Here is a 16,290-nt window from a genome sequence, read left to right as displayed (position 1 = left end):
ATAAATAATAAAATTATATTCTTCCATTAGTGGGAACGTTGCCTGTTTGAAATTCACACATCCCTACCTCTAGTTACTGGTCCACTTTGAGTATACAACGCCCCAATTCTAAACCTTTGTGAGAGCACAAACACACCCATAGATAAATACATCTCACCCCAGCTCTCTCCTACACAAATACTTAGCTAGAGATAAAAACCCCTACATATATGCCCACATAGATGACCTCACATCCAGAAAACACATAAGAGCAAAAATATTTATATAAAGACACATCCTTAGAAACAAATGTGTGTATTTTAGTAATCACTATATTCACACAAGTACATTACATATATTTTCCCACTCAGAAGTGACGATATGTGGTTTGAATAACAAGGCAGGTGAAGCTGAGTGCATGTACCCAGGAGAGCTATGAAAATCAAATTCGATTTTCTGGTCATCGGCCCTTGTGTTGTCTTTTCCCCATGCTTAGAAGGTTGCCTCAGGTGATTATGCCATTTTTCTCTAGAAACTAAAGCTTTTGTGTTTCGTTTAGTGGATGTTTTATTCCATCATTTGCCCATGTGCATACTACTACACTTTAAAGTAAAAATTAGAATAAAATTAAGGAGGGGCGCCTGGGTGGCTCAGTGGGTTAAGCCGCTGCCTTCGGCTCAGGTCATGATCTCAGGATCCTGGGATTGAGTCTCACATCGGGCTCTCTGCTCAGCAGGGAGCCTGCTTCTCCCTCTCTCTCTCTCTCTCTGCCTGCCTCTCCGTCTACTTGTGATTTCTCTCTGTCAAATAAATAAATAAAATCTTAAAAAAAAATTGTTAAAAAAAATTGTTAGAATAAAATTAAGGAAAACTGAATTTTAAAACTTGCAGACATGCTAAAACCTACTTTCTCATTCCCTTGGCATGACTTATAATACATATATAATGAAGTGCTGCTTATTTGGGGAGTGGGCATGCTGTTTAAAAAATTAAACTTGGGTTTTTTGTATTTACATTAAGTAAATGTATGTGATTTTTCCTTTACATAGTTGCGTGTAATTGTGAGGTTGATACTAGTCCTTGGTGTCTGTTAAGGCTATACTGCCTCTGGCAAGTTAGCCTTATTTTATAATACCTTAGCTTATCTGAATTTTCCTTACAAACAAATGAGAAATGGATCTGTACCACAAGGCAAATGTGACCTGTTGTTTGCCTCTTGTTTGGAGACAAATTCATTGAGTCAACCGCTGAACATTTCTCAGATTTTAAGTGTTTCAGATTTTTTTGGAAGTGGCACCATTTACTTTTTTATTTTTTTTTTAAATATTTTATTTGTCAGAAAGAGAGCACAGCCAGAGGGGAGCAGGCAGGCAGAGGGAGAAGCAGGCTCCCCGCTGAGCAGGGAAACCGATGCAGGGCTCAATCCTAGGACCCCGGGATCAGGACTTGAGCTAATGGCAGAGGCTTAACCACTGAGCCACCCAGGTGTCCTGGAGCCATATACTTTTAGAATTATTTTTTAAACTAAGATATAGTTTAGATATAATAAAATGAATAGGTCTTAATGGTTCGGTTAGAAGAGTTTTGTTAAGTATATATATATCCATGAAGTCATCATGCAAAACAAGCTATTGAACATTTCTATCACCCCAGAAAGTTCTCTTGTGGCACTTTTTATTTGTTTATTTGTGTGTATATATGCATGTATGTATTATTTATTATTTTCTTTTCTATTTGTTTTTTATTAACAAGCAAAATAATAATCAAAAAACAACAACACAAGAACAACTACCTTAAAGTTGTTGGAACAGCAATGAGTCAAATTGCTGCTGAAGTTTCTGGATGTACCAGGGTCCACGCCCTCTCATTGCAAGGCAAGGACCCAGGCACGTGACTGTGCATTTAGGTGTATGTATCACCAAGACAAGTCTGAGAGATGGAAACCATTGGAGATCAGAAAGCAGGGAGAGTTTTTTTTTTTTCATCAGGAAATCGCAAAGCGCTCTGCCCTTGGCCTGTGTATCCTCTGTGGCTCCCGTTGCAGCTGAGCTTGTGACAATCCCAAATCACTCCTTCCTCTCTATCAGCTTCTCATCATCTTCAAGACTTTCTGGAGATTATTCAAACGAAATCTTTGAGCTCTTTTCTTTAGTTTACCCAGGTTAACCATAGTCTTGGCGTCAGATGACAGGCCTTTGGATAGAACTGAAGAAACGCCAAATCTCGCTGCCTGAGCAACTTTCTTACTCTCCAAACTCATGGATACATGGACTCATTCAGCTCTCTTCTACCTTCTCTCCGCCTGTGGTATCTCAGAAGTAATTTTTACCACTTCCCTCTCTGCTGCCTCATCCGCAGTTTCCTTGGGGTGGGTGGTTGTTCTCCCTCCTTGATAGGTTCTTCCTCTGTTTTCCTCTCCAGTACATCTTCATTTGCCTCCTCTTCAAGATATGCCTGGAGCCTGTTGATGAGATCTTGTTTTATTCCCTTGGTCTCCAAACCATGAGCACAACATACCTGCTTTAGTTCAACAAGCTTCAGCTGACAGAGCTCCACCATCTCCACACCATCTTGTTACCCTTCCAGTCCAATCTCTTGTGGCACTTTTATTATTTTTTTTATTTTTATTTTTTTTGTGGCACTTTTTATTTTTTTATTTTTATTTTTTAAAATATTTTATTTATTTATTTGACAGAGAGAGATACACTGAGAGAAGGAACACAAGCTGGAAAGGGAGAAGCAGGCACTCCGCCGAGCAGGGAGCCCAATGTGGAACTCAGTCCTGGGACCCTGGGATCATGACCTGAGACGAAGGCAGATGCTTAACAACTGAGCCACCCAGGAGCCCCTGTGGCACTTTTTAAATTAAAAACCACCTAACTGAGGCACCTGGGTGGCTCAGTCGGTAAGGCATCTGACTCTTGATTTTGGCTTAGGTCATGATCTCAAGGTTATGGGATCAGACTCCCGTGTTCAGCAGGGAGTTTGCTTGAGATTCTCTCTCTCCCTCTCCCTCTGCCCCTTCCACTCACTTGCGTGCGTGCTCTCTCTCTCTCTCTCTCTCTCTATATATATATGTATAAAATATAAATATTTTAAAACCCTCCACCAAACTGTACACTTAAAAGGGGTGAATTTGACATGTGAATTATTGCCCCCTTCAAAAAATAAAAATCTGCTCCACATTTACCTGTGATCTTTCCTCAAGAAATAAGACAGGTTGACTTTTTTTTTTTTAACTACCCTATGAAGTAATCCCCTACCTTATATATTACACTTGATCTGCTTTTTTTCTGGGAACGGGAAATTGGAAGTTGCTGAAGATTGTAAGAAACCCGCTAGCGAGATCCCTTGGACCAGGGCTTCTAGTTTAGTTTGTCGCTGCAGGGACAACAAAGAGGCTTCCCTGTGTGCAGAGACCTGGGAGCAGAGTCTGGATACTGGGTTTACCTAGTGCCTAATCGACACAAATATTACCCCCCACAGAGGAAGGGCCTAGGCCGGGTTCAAGAGTTACCATAGCAATGAGGCTCTGCCAGCAGTAAATCCTCTCCAGGGCAAGGCTGTCACCAAGTGAAACAGGAGAAGTTACAGTTGACTTCACAGCTGGGTTAACATATGCTTTACCAGCTGCTCTGCCACTGGTGTATGCGAGAGCTCACCCAGGGAGCCCAGAACCCGCCATATCACCAGGTCAAGTCTCCACTAGCAGTCTGCTTAATTCAGTAGAACAGTAGTTCTCAGCTGTACCTCAGAACCTTCTGGAAGGCATGTTAAAATGTGGATTGCCGGGTCCCAAACGCAGCATTTCTGCTTTGGTATATCTGGGGTGGGACCCAAGTATCTGGGCGTCTAACCTGTTCCCAGGCAAGGCTGATGATGCTGGTCTGGGCACCACACTCTGAGCATAGTGTTGAAGCTCTTTGCTCCTTGGACATTCGGTAACTATAGGGGAATTCCACCCAGTGCTAAGCCATCCGTGGAATGCTTGCTCTCAGGAGAGCAGGTAGGGCGAGGCCTTGAGGACCTGGGTAGGAACGCCTCTCCCAGTCAGGCCACCTGCTCGGTCACCCTGGTAGGGCCCCTTAACCTGGAAGCAGTGGATTATCAGCATGTGGGTAGATGCTCGTGCGCTTGAGAACGTCTTCCTCTCTCTGCAGAGGTGACACAACTGACCACCCTTATCAGGACAGATGATAGCAGTTCTGTGAGGGACCATGGGGCCACACATTAACGCAGCTTCCCAGCGGACACAGTGGGCCAGGAGCAAGAAGACTGGTCAGCACCTGATTCCAGGCTCTGCCAGCCAAGAGCTGCGTGACTGGGGCAAGTTTCCTAACTTCTCAGAACCTTGTCTTGCAAAGGGGGATTCATCTCAGGAAGCAGCCTGTGGGGTGGGTTAATATTTAGAAATGTATTTGCTTTGATATTACATGCCTGCATTATTTTCTCAATTGCCCTACTTTCCTCCAGTAGTAAGTAGGGAGCATTCCTCACCTGGGGGTGGGGGCTGCAGGTGCGAACCCCCCTCCCACTGCCCAGGCTGTTGGTTCCTCTAGTCTGAACGGCATCATCTGGGACCATGCCCCAGGCCTAGTCATTCTGAATCTCTGGGGTCGGGGAGGCCCATGATTCTGTGTTTTAACACATAACCTCTTCAGGTTAGTACACACAGCTAAAGCTAGAGAAGTTCTGGTCTAGAAGAAGGAAGTTTCAAGGAAGAGGCTTTGAAATCCATAGCTGAGGGGCGCCTGGATGGTGAGGCTGACTAAACCTCCATCTCTTGGTTTTGGCTCAGGTCGTGATCTCTGCGGCATGACATGGAGCCCTGTGTTGGGATCTGTGCTCAGTGAGGAGTCTGCTTGAGATTCTCTCTTCTCTCTCTGCCCCTTCTCCCCTCATAAACGAATGAATGGATGAAATTTTTTTTTAAAAAATCCATAGCTCAGACAGGAGCCTGAAAGCCAGGGTGCGAATGTACGCAGCATGCTGGGAGACAAAAGGGCGTTTCTGTGGAGGGACAAAGCTTGAGAAACAGCCTGGAGCTTGTGCTCTAAGCCATGGAGTCAGGAAGAATTTGTGAAGACGTAATAGCTATCTATACATCCAAAAGGAAAACCAATTCAATCAGTGGAAAGGAGAGAGCAGGAGAAGGGGTGAGATTAGATCTCAAAGTATTCCCAGCCCCCTTCTCAAAGACCCCAGGGGGCCTGAATTGCAAAGGCTTACGAGGTCAGTCAGACCCTCTCCAGAGGTTAAAAGGAAGAGATAGACAGGAGGCATACACCTGAGGAGAAAAGTCGAGACTGAGAATCCATCGTAGGGCCACTGGCACCCCACATTACTGAGGGAATAGACATGGAGAGAAGCCAGTCAGGAGAGAGAGAGCGAGCTGAGCAAAAAGCCAGAAAGAAGCTCTGCTGACGGGACAGCACCTTCAGGGCCAGTAGGATCAGAAGCATGAGCTAGTAAGAGCCCTGAGTAGGCATGAAAGCACCTCAGAGGCAAAGCATCGGAGGGAATAGAGGTATCAGCCATCTCCTGATCGTTGACAGTCTGGCCTCTGAGCTTCTGCTAGCTGGTCCAAGAGGGTCACTTCTCCAGACCTGCCCTTGCCCTCACCCTGTGCTGCCCCTGGGGAAGTTTTGGCTCTCGAGGAGCTGGCACTGAGGCAGGGGTCCCCTCAGTGCCCTGTGGCTGGAGAAGAGGCCTGGGAGGTGTCTGGGCTGCACGGCCCTGCACTATTGGGCAATCAGGGTGTGCCCTGAGGTTCCTGGAAAGTTGGCTCATTTCCTCCTCGGTCACCGAAAACTACCTCAGACGCCCGTGGTGAGGTCAGTTTCAGTTTCAGCTGCTTTGCATAAAAAAAAAAAAAAGCAAAAAATCCTCTTTCCTCTTGACCAGAAAACGGCAAACCTTGAGGTGGCGTTGAGTAATGACAAGGTGGTCAGAAGACTCAGGTTCTCCTCTTGTTCTTCAGGACCGTGGCTGGGAAATCACTCAAGCAGCCACCAGACGCCTGGCATCTCGCTAAGCAAACTCGGGAACGTGGTCCATTATGGTTGGTGGATCATTGTGCAGACCTCTTCCTCAGACCTTCTCTGAGTCCTCTGCAGGCCCTCTTCCCCGTACTTCCACAGTCCTGTGACCCTTTCCTTTAAATAGTGTCATTTAAAATGACACTATCACAGTGTCATTTTATGTGGATTTGGGAAACGAATTTCCTCCCCCACAAACACAAAGCTCCATGAGGAACATTTTTTTTTTCTTTTTTTGGCTTACCATTGGATCGCTAGCAGCTGGTGTGTGCCTGGCTCACAGCAGGCAACTCATTGAATACATTTGTTGAATAAATGAATACTTTAAAATGCCTGAGGTTAAGTATGCCAGAGGTCAACTGTGGCATGAGTCTTTGCAAAAAGATTCATCAATGGGTTTCGTCATTCAGAAAACCTTTGAGGAGTACCTGCCACGTGCCGTGTCCTGTGCTAGGTAATAGGAGGAGGGCGCTTACACAGGGTGAAGAAAACAGGATCTCTATCCTTAAGAATAATTGCAGCCTGGGTGGGGAGACCTACCTAATCCTGTGGCGGCTCTGGACCTTCCCTCTGTTGTTCTCCTGTCCAGAAAGCTATTTCCCATGTGGTCACAGTGGGGTGAAGCCACGAGGCACATTCCAGCCCCCAAGACTGGAAGAACAGACACTAAGAGATGGCTTTTCATGGTCAGGCCGTCGTGAATCATGACTTAGAACCAGAGAGGCTGAAAGTTCGGCATCGGGAGAGATGGTCTAAGTCCATTCTCCCAGGACCCTCCAGATAGGAGCCCAGCACTGATGCCCAAGGCACTGTGTGGTTCCAGGAAGCCCCAAGCTCATTGCATTGAAAGCCGCACCCCAATTGCTATGGGGCAGATCGATGAAATTGTGCTCCCAGCACCTGTGTGATGAACAAGGGACTCAGGGCACCCAAAAAATGTGGACAGTGTCCTGTGGACTCCATACGCCTACACCATGCTGCCAATTTCCATCCCACTGGGCCCTGGGATCCTAAGAGGGTTCTGGGGCAAGGTCACGCTCCCATTGGGCAAGGATGCCAAGGTCATTGTCTGCTTTTTGTATTTATTTCCTGAGTCACTGCCTGGGCTTGAGAAGGGAAAACCCAGGCTTGCTGCTTGCAGCCACATGGCCTGGCAACACTGGCCCTGGGATCCTCACAGCCCCTCAGAGCCTATGCATGCAGGGCATCCAGCGGCTGCTGAGTCTGACAGTCGTTAGACAGTGGGCCCAGGAGCCCTCTCCCCACTCTCCTGGGACATGTCAGGGTGTGTTTCCATCCCTCTGGCCTGCAGCCCACACACCATTCATCCAGCATGCTTCCATCAGCTGTCTTCGCTGGCTTTGAGCCAGATCTTGGCTCCTCCATACTGAAAGCCAGGTGACCGGTGGCCTGGAGAACCCACACGCTGCCCCCCCCACCCCCGCCTTTGCATGGAAACCATGGAATTTCCCCAGCAAATTGTCTTTGGCAACTCCGATGCTACAGGAAGGTCAGAGAATGCCAGGGAGGAAGTGCTAGCTCTGCCTGCACCGTCTGGGGGCCCTCCCAAGGGGAAAAGAAAGCTCCGTGTCTGGACGCACAGGACCCTGACCCTGACCGGGAGCATCTCCGCTGCAGGTGGGTCTCCCTTACCCGTTGGACACTGCACTCCCTCATCTCAGCAGGGATTCCCAGCCCTGGCTGCATACCAGAACCCCTGGTGCCCAGGTTGCACCCCACAGCAATTACATTGAAATCTCTAGGTGGAGCCAGGGTGGGCACCTGTGCTCTTTAAAGCTCTCCAGGTGCTTGTGGGATGCAGATGGTGTTGAGGGTCATGAATTAAGGAAATAAAACACTTCTACCAGAGCTTTCTGCTTGGGCATGTGGTGTTTGGGTTCAGATCCTTCCCCCATGGCTTATCAGTTATGCCGTTGCAAGTCTCCCTGCTCATGAAAGCCTCAATCTCCTCATCTGTAAAGTGGGCATAATAATAAAAGTGCCTACGTTGTAGGCTGGCATAGGAATAAATGCACGCACCAGCTTACACCAGCAGGTCAGTCATTTCCTTCCAACTAGTCCTCTGCTCTGCCTTTCTGTAGCCTCAAACTGTAAATTCCTGAGTCTACTCCAGCTTTTGAGTTTCTAGAACTTTGTTCAGTGCTTTGCACATAACAGTCCTCAAGAAATATGAATCGGTGAGCTGCAAGGGATTCTTGTTTTGCATTGAGACTTGCTTCCTCACAGAGCTCTGGAATAAATCCAGGGTCCATACACAGATTTTGTTTAGCCACTTATTCCACTTTTTTTGCATGTGTACTATGTGCCAGCCTCTAGGAATTTGAAGATAAAGACACAAGCGCTGTCACTGAGCAGTTGAAAGTCTAGTGAGGACACAGATTCATGACCTTGTATTTTCTTTATTATGCTATGAAGGTGACACAGAAGCACTCCCAGCACAGAGGAGGGGAAGGGGACCTTTGAGCTGGGTCTAAGGAGGAGCTTGCTCTATGCAGATGCAGGGAAGAGCATTACAGACAGAGGGAACAGCATCAACAAGGCCAGAGGCCTGGAGGGTGTGGTGCAGTCTGAGGGTGGTTTGCTATGAGAGGAGAGAGCTTGGGGTTGGGAGTGGTGGGAGATGAGGCTGGACAAGCAGGTTGTGGCCCGAAGGGCAAGGTCTTGAGGGCTAGGCTCAGAGGACACGGAGCTTTACCCCATCAGGAAGAGAGGACCCAGTCATGTTTGTGAGCCAGGGAGGTAAACAGAGCACACCTGTGCTTGTTTCCTTCCATAAACCCGTTCAGCAGCCACTCCTTCCTCCGATGAGTCCTGAGGCTTGGTGTCTCCACTGCCCCTCCTCCTGGTCCCAGCCTGGGAGAGGACTGCCAGGTGGAGGCAAGCTTCCCCCCACTTCTGGGTCAGAAGGTCAGATGAAGGAGAGGGGGTGTGCAAGACAGTGTAGGGTGGGGGCAGCGATGATTCCTGAGAGTTTCTATTTGGTGGAGGCAAACTTTTGAGTTCAGACCTGCTGAAAAAGCTGGGGCAGCCTTGTAGAAGGGGCCCTGGGGTGGCTGGGGAGTCAGGACGCTGCCCTTACTGTTTGTTTTAAAGCATGACTCTGCCCTTGCCGGCTCTGGGACCTTGAACCCTCGATGCCCTTCAGTTTCATCAGCTATAAAACACAGGCCATGGACCAATTGATCTCCCAACTCTGATTCCAGGGAAAGAGGAAGCACAGGAGAGCTGTTTGGGATTGGAAGGATAAGCAGCTGCAGGTGGGGGCTTTCAGACAGAACGAGGCCTCCTGGAGGGGCAGGAGGCTTTTGAGAGTGGCTGGGAGACCTGGGCTCAGCCCCAAGGCCTGGACTGGACGTGAGGGAGTGGAGTTCATGGCCAGGCCCAGCAGACAGAAGTCCAGACGCCTTGGTGAGACTGCCCAGCGTAAAGTGCAAGAATGCAGCTGGGGTCCAGCTGCTCCAGCCCCCATGGGGGGGGTTCCCCTCCTTTCCCAGCTGCCCCTTGGTCCCCCAGCAAAGTGTAGCTCAGGGGGTTAAGCCCAGGGGCAGATACCAGGCTCCAAGGGGGCAAAGAGGTGGAATGTCGCCGGGGCCCCTGGGCCAAAGAGCCTGAGGAAAGCAAGGCTGGGCTGCGGGACACATCACTGGGCCTCTCTGGGACCAGCCCTGCCTCCTGCTTTGACATAGTCATCGTGGAGTCCTCAGGTTCTCACCTATCCTTGTTTTGAGAAATATTTCCTTATACCTTTATTGGCACAAAATGCTACCATTTTTCTGAATATATGATAGATACTAAGATAAATTTTATAATTACTTTTTTAAAAATGCAAACACCTTTTTAGATGTGAGTGGATGAAAAGATCTGGCAGGCAGTTTGCGTTCACACAACAAACACTGCCTGAGAGTTGACAGGGCTGGGTCCCGTGCTCACTCTGGGCTCTGCCTTCTCATAGGAGTGAGAGCGGGATCCCATGGAACCACCTGGAAGGTTCAGGAAAGACTCACGAGGGGAGGACCCTGAGCTGAGACCTGGACAGCTAGAGAGATTTGGCCAACTGAGGGAGAGCGGCAGTTCAGGAAAAGGAACCGCCTAGGCAGAAGGCAGGCACCAGAGATGCTGATTGTGGTGGGAGCAGACAGCTGACACAGAGATGTTCCTTTTCCTACCCTCACAACTCCTGCATTCAATTATCCATATTTGCCTCTGTTTACCATCTCTCCCCCACCCCTACCCCTCTAGACTACAAGCTCCAGGAGAGGGGATGGTGTACGTTATATTCTCTGCAGAATTCCCGTGCCCCGCACAATACCTAGCATATAGAACAAGCGTTCACCGAAGCTGGTATTGAGTGAACAAGTAAATGGGAAATAATTCCTGTGTTAATGTGAGATCAAGTCAGAAAGGACTTTGAAGCTGTGCTAATGAGTTGGGATGTTATCTTAGAGGCAATAGGGAGCCACTGAAGGTTTTTTTTTTTTTTTAAAGATTTTATTTATTTATTTGACAGACAGAGATCACAAGTAGGCAGAGAGGCAGGCAGAGAGAGAGAGGAGGAAGCAGGCTCCCCGCTGAGCAGAGAGCCTGATGTGGGGCTCGATCCCAGGACCCTGGGATCATGACCAGAGCCGAAGGCAGAGGCTTTAACCCACTGAGCCACCCAGGCGCCCCGCCACTGAAGGTTTTAAATAGGGGAACAACTCCGTCAGCTTTGTGTTCTAGGAATCCCATTCTGGCTTTGCCTGGAGAAGGGCTGGAGACAGAGCCCAAGCAGCAGAGGCTGGTGACCTAAATCCAGCCATGGCTGTGGAGGTAGGGGACTGTACGGACTTGAGAGTTCAGGGAGATGTGCTCTGGGGGCCAGGAGCACCTGGACATGGGGGGGGGTGGAGGTGGCCAGCAGGGGGTGCCCAGGTTGCCAGTTTAGACAGGTTTACCACTAACATCCCATAGGACTATGTGCGCATACCATCACTGTCCTTACCTCGAGGCATTGCTACGATTTATGATCTCTTTATGTGACCCTCCCCTGAGTAGGCCATGAGTCCTGGAGGGCCAGGCTGTCTTCACCGTCACATCCCACATATTGGCACGGTGCCCCCAGCATGTGGTCCTCCTCAGTGGGCGTTTAATGGATGAAATTCTGATTGAAAATTGTATGTACAACTTTAAGGGTGGGTGGTATTACTATTTAATAAATACGTGATAGGCATCTTTTAAAACATGGGGCACATGCAAGAAAAAGACATTTAAGTTTAGGGAGCAGTGGTCAGAGGCCCGGGAGGCACTCTGGGGAAGGAAGAGAGACTTGGGGGAGCAGAATGGAGTGGGGCTTCCCTGGTCAGTGAGATGTGCTGAGCAAAGGAGGCCTTTTAGGTTTGGCAGCTGGCACTCAGTTTGGTTTGAAAGACTAGAGCAGGTTTGGAAGACTAGATGATGAGTTTGGTGTCTGTGGGACTTCTGATTTGTGACAGAAATTGGTGCAGGCTGGCAGGGGAGTGGGGTAGGGTGCCTGGGTGGCTCAGTCAGTCAAGTATCTGCCTCTTTTTTTTTTTTTAAGATTTTATTTGTCTATTTGACAGACAGAGATCACAAGTAGACAGAGAGGCAGGCAGAGAGAGAGAGAGAGAGAGAGAGAGAGAGGGAAGCAGGCTCCCTGCTGATCATGACCTGAGCCGAAGGCAGCGGCTTAACCCACTGAGCCACCCAGGCGCCCAAGTACCCGCCTCTTGATCTCAGCTCAGGTCTTGATCTCAGGGTCCTCAAAGCCCATATTGAGCTCCAAGCTGGGTGTGGAGCCTACTTTAAAAAAAAAAAAAAAAAGGATAGAAATTAAGGTGTCTCCAACAACTGCAGATTCTGGAAAGAAAAAGTGTGACAAGATGTAGAGAGGAGAGCTGAGATGCCCCAGAGAAAAGGACTTTTAAAGAAGAGGTTGGGAGCACCTGGGTGGCTCAGTGGGTTGAGCATTTGCCTTCAGCTCAAGTCATGATCCCAGGGTCCTGGGACTGAGCCCTGCATCTGGCTCTCTGCTCAGCCGGGAGCTTGCTTCTCTCTCTCCCTCTGCCTCCTGCTCCCCCTGCTTGTGCTTTCTCCCTCTCTCTCTGTCAAATTAAAACAACTCCAGAGGAGGGTGCTGAGGGATGAGTGGGAGCTGGAAAGGCACCAGCAGCTCCTTCCTCTGCACTGGGGTTGGGGGTGTGTGTGTGTTTTGTGACTTCCTCTCCCACCCTCCTCATTATTATCACCCCACCATTACTGCAGGGAGAGCCACCAGCTCTGTAGAGCCTTCACTGAAACGCCAGCTCCCCAGGATTCACTCCGGCATGCCCGACTCTTTCTCCTCAGCTCAGTCACGTATCATTCCTGCTGCACACCCTCCCGACAGTCTTCACACTCCTGAGTTCCTGAGGTAGTCCTGGCCGTCCCCCAGGGAGCGGTGCCCTGGGGAGAGTCAAGGATGTTTGCGGGGTCCCTTCCACTTCTGCCCCTTTCCTCTGCCTGCTCTGGTCCGGCTGGGAGGACATCCGGGTCCCAGGCTGGCAGCCGCGGGGCAGTGCCCCGGCCCGGCTGCCCGCCATGACACACCCGGCTTCCACAAGCTGCAGGTGGGGAGCGGCAGGGCGCCAGCAAGTGTCTAACGGGCACTGGGGACAAAATGCCACGATGGATGCCATTTATCGATTTCTGTGGGTAACTTCCTGCCGTGACCAATTTCGGCTACCAACGTGATGCCGCTGAACGCGGAACCGGGAGGAGGCGGGCAGCGTACAGTATGTAGTATTACGCTTTCCTGTCATACCCCCACCGTGCAGACGCGAGAGGTGGAGACGGCCTCGAGAACGTGTGTGATTATGACCTGTAATTAAGCAGGAAATGAGTTTTTTTTTTTTAAAGATTTTATTTATTTATTTATTTGACAGAGAGAGATCACAAGTAGGCAGAGAGGCAGGGAGAGAAAGAGAGAGAGAGAGGAAAGCAGGCTTTCCGCTCAGCAGAGAGCCCGATGCGGGACTTGATCCCAGGACCCTAGGATCATGACCTGAGCCGAAGGCAGCGGCTTAACCCACTGAGCCACCCAGGCACCCAGGAAATGAGTTTTGAGTATTTATTGCTTTTTATTATTTTTATTTTTTAAAAAAAGATTTTATTTATTTGGCAGAGATCACAAGTAGACAGAGAGGCAGGCAGAGAGAGAGGAGGAAGCAGGCTTCCCGCTGAGCAGAGAGCCTGATGCAGGGCCCAGTCCCAGGACCCTGAGATCACGACCTGAGCCGAAGGTAGAGGCTTTAACCCACTGAGCCACCCAGGCACCTCTATTTATTGCTTTTTAAAAGTATAACTTATTTTCTCAGAAGTTTTTATAATCTAATTTTTTAAAATAATGGCTGTTTAACAACTGGTTTACCAAATTCCTGTAAATTTAACAGGTCTTACAAGCAGCACAGAATGGCCCCAGGAAACCAGTGAGTGGTCCCTGGGCCAGGAGAAAAGGGGGACTCTCCAAACCCCAAATTTTAAGGGGTGACATTTCCACCGATGTGGATCTCTGCTGGCATCCTCTCCCTATCCGTCTGTGGGACCCGTCAGTCTGGGCGGCAGGTGATGGGCAGCAGGCCTCAGCATCCCTGTTTATAGTTAGACCCAGGGGGAGCAGAGCCTGGGCACCCCTCCCTCCTGCAGACGTGGGCTTTCCTAATACTTGACCCCTGAGCCCTGTGCTTACCCAGACCCCAGTCTCTGGACCCCTACCCTGGCAGCCCAGAGCCAGGAAGCTTGAGAGACACAGTGCCCTTTGTCTTTGAAGGTGAGGGTTGGAACTTCCACATTGGGGATGATGGGGCAAGCCTGCTTTCTGGGCAATGAAGAAAACAAAAGAGAATAGAGCTTCCTTTTGTTTGTTTATTAAGAGCTGCAGGGTGAGGCAGGTCCTTGCTAGATCTGACTGGATGTGGGACCCAAGAGAACTTCAGGGCTGCTAACTCAACCTGGGCTCACTTTGCAACAGGGAGAATGGAAAGCACCGAGGAATTCAGTGGACACATTCTAAATGCGTCACTCTTTGCACTAGGTCTTTGGTGATGTCAGAGGTGATGACACACAGCAATGAAAACTTTGTCTTGGCTACCCCAGGAAATGAGTTGGATCTCTGGTTTGATGCTCCTTGTTCCTGTCCCTGTCCATTGTGGAAACTGAAAGAAAGAGGTCACCTTCTACCACATCCCAAATATGTCTCAGTCCCTGGTTGATGTCTTTCACTCAGCTAAATGTGCCTTCCCCTTGTCCCTAATCACAGCCCATCACAAGGCAAACTATCACACCAGGCTCCCTCCTAGCTCCTTCTCAGAGGAGCTGCCTTTCTTACTTATAGGGCTTCTGCATTGTCCTTGGGGTCTTCCTTAGAGTGTGGGGTTTATATGCTCTGCTTTCTAAGCTCTGGAAGACTAGGACCTTGTCATTCACTCATTCATTCATTCATTCATTTCCTTATTCAGTGGGGAGGGGGTTGGAGGAGAAGGAAGATGGAAGTTTTCTCGAAGACCGAGCATGAGGCAGCTAGAGGGAAGCATCCACTCTGAGTGGAGTCAGAGCGGGCAGACCACCCATCACTTTCAAGGCCTCACAGTTCAAACATGTTCACTCTACAAACGCCATTACCATCAAAGTGAGTGGGCTGGTTTCCCACTAAATTTCTGAGACCCACCACAGCAGTTTTCTGCAGCATTAAGATATATCTAATGAAAAAAGTAATAAGGAAGAGGAGGTGGGAAAATCTCTCTACTCTTTCAACAATCCTAGTTCTGCTGTCCTCTCAGACCCTGCACTAGTAGGGTACCTGATTTCTGTAAAGAGTGAAACAGTATCCCAATGCCATGCATGGTACTTATTCTCTTTTTTTCAGTCTGCCTACAGGTTACTCTCAGAGGGTATTTCCATGGATTCTGCTCAGTGTAGCCCTGCCTGAGGACAGCCTCAGCCCTGCTTTTCTGCCTTCTGGTAAAGAATGTTTTATTCCTTTATTCTGAGCAAAAAAAGATTAATGTGTTGTTCCCTTTAAGAAACCCAGTCCTGTTTGTATTCTATGTAGCTGCATAATGGTTTAAAGTTTAATTTCTCACCCTTTAATGCTGCTTACTTAAAAAATATTTTGGGAGATTTAGGTGAAATTCAGGCATAGCCGTCAGAAGGCTCAGATGTGGGACTATGTTGCCATCTACTGGTCACTTCTGAGTATGACAAATTGGAGCTTGCATTGAGCCTCCTGTTGATACATTTGAAAATTTTGAGTCAACATGAAGGTTAAAAGGCGGAAAAGCTGTGTGGGACAACAGGTGTAACTAACAAAGGATTTGTGTCAGATTCCATGAAGAACTCTTAGAAATTAATATAAAGAATACAGTAGAAAAATGAGCAAGAGGGGCGCCTGGGTGGCTCAGTTGTTTAAGCAACTCTTGGTTTGTCTTGGATAGTGATCTCGGGGTCCAGGGATCAGCGTCATCGGGCTCTGTGCTCAGCACGGAGTCTGCTTGTTCCTCTCCCTCTGCTCCTCCCCCACCATCTCACTCTGTCTCTCAAGTAAATAAATACATTTTAAAAAGAAAATTGAGCTAGAGACTTTTAAGGGGACGTTTCATGAAAGAAGATATGCAATGGACAATGAGTTTATGAAAGATGGTCAGTTTCTTATTCTTAGACTCTTGGGGGAAGAAGAGAGGTACAGTGAAAGACCGAATACTAAAAAACAAAACAAAACAAAAACCAAAAACACCTCCCAAGTAATTCAGATTTCACCCATTGCGGGGGTGGGGGGCGGTTTTACCTCACTTTGCATCAGGGAGTTGCAAATTAAAACCACAATGAACTATCACCATATACCCTTCAGAATGGTTAAAACTGAAAGGTTAACAATGCCAAATTGGCAAAAAATGTGGGGCAACAGGTACTCTTACTGTTGGAGGAAATGCAAATTGACACAATTTTGAAAAATTGTTCCACATTATCTAAAAAAAAAATTAACAGCAAAACAACAACAAAAACAAGCAAAAAACTGGACTTCAAAGGAAGTGAGGCATAAAATAATGCATACTATATGATAATAAGCGTATAAAGGCACAAAACAGCATATACTGTAGATGTCAGGATAATGGGGACCTCTGGCGTGGAGGGTGGAAGCCAGGATTGGGACCCGGTTTGAGAAGGCCTTCTGGGGTTGGTAATGTTAGGTTTCTTTACCTGCATGCTTAAGGAGTGTATT

The 16,290-nt window shown here is 48.3% G+C and overlaps 1 pseudogene; it reads right to left on the bottom strand.

Moving 5' to 3' along the window:
* Nucleotides 1-1,772: 1,772 nt before the first annotated feature.
* LOC122894574 lies at nt 1,773-2,579 on the bottom strand (annotated as a pseudogene).
* Nucleotides 2,580-16,290: the final 13,711 nt, after the last annotated feature.

Source organism: Neovison vison, chromosome 13 (genome assembly GCF_020171115.1).
Source record: "Neovison vison isolate M4711 chromosome 13, ASM_NN_V1, whole genome shotgun sequence".
Classification (NCBI taxonomy): Eukaryota; Metazoa; Chordata; class Mammalia; order Carnivora; family Mustelidae; genus Neogale; species Neogale vison.
Note: the sequence above shows the minus strand (reverse complement) of the source record. Positions and strands in the feature narration are given on the sequence as shown.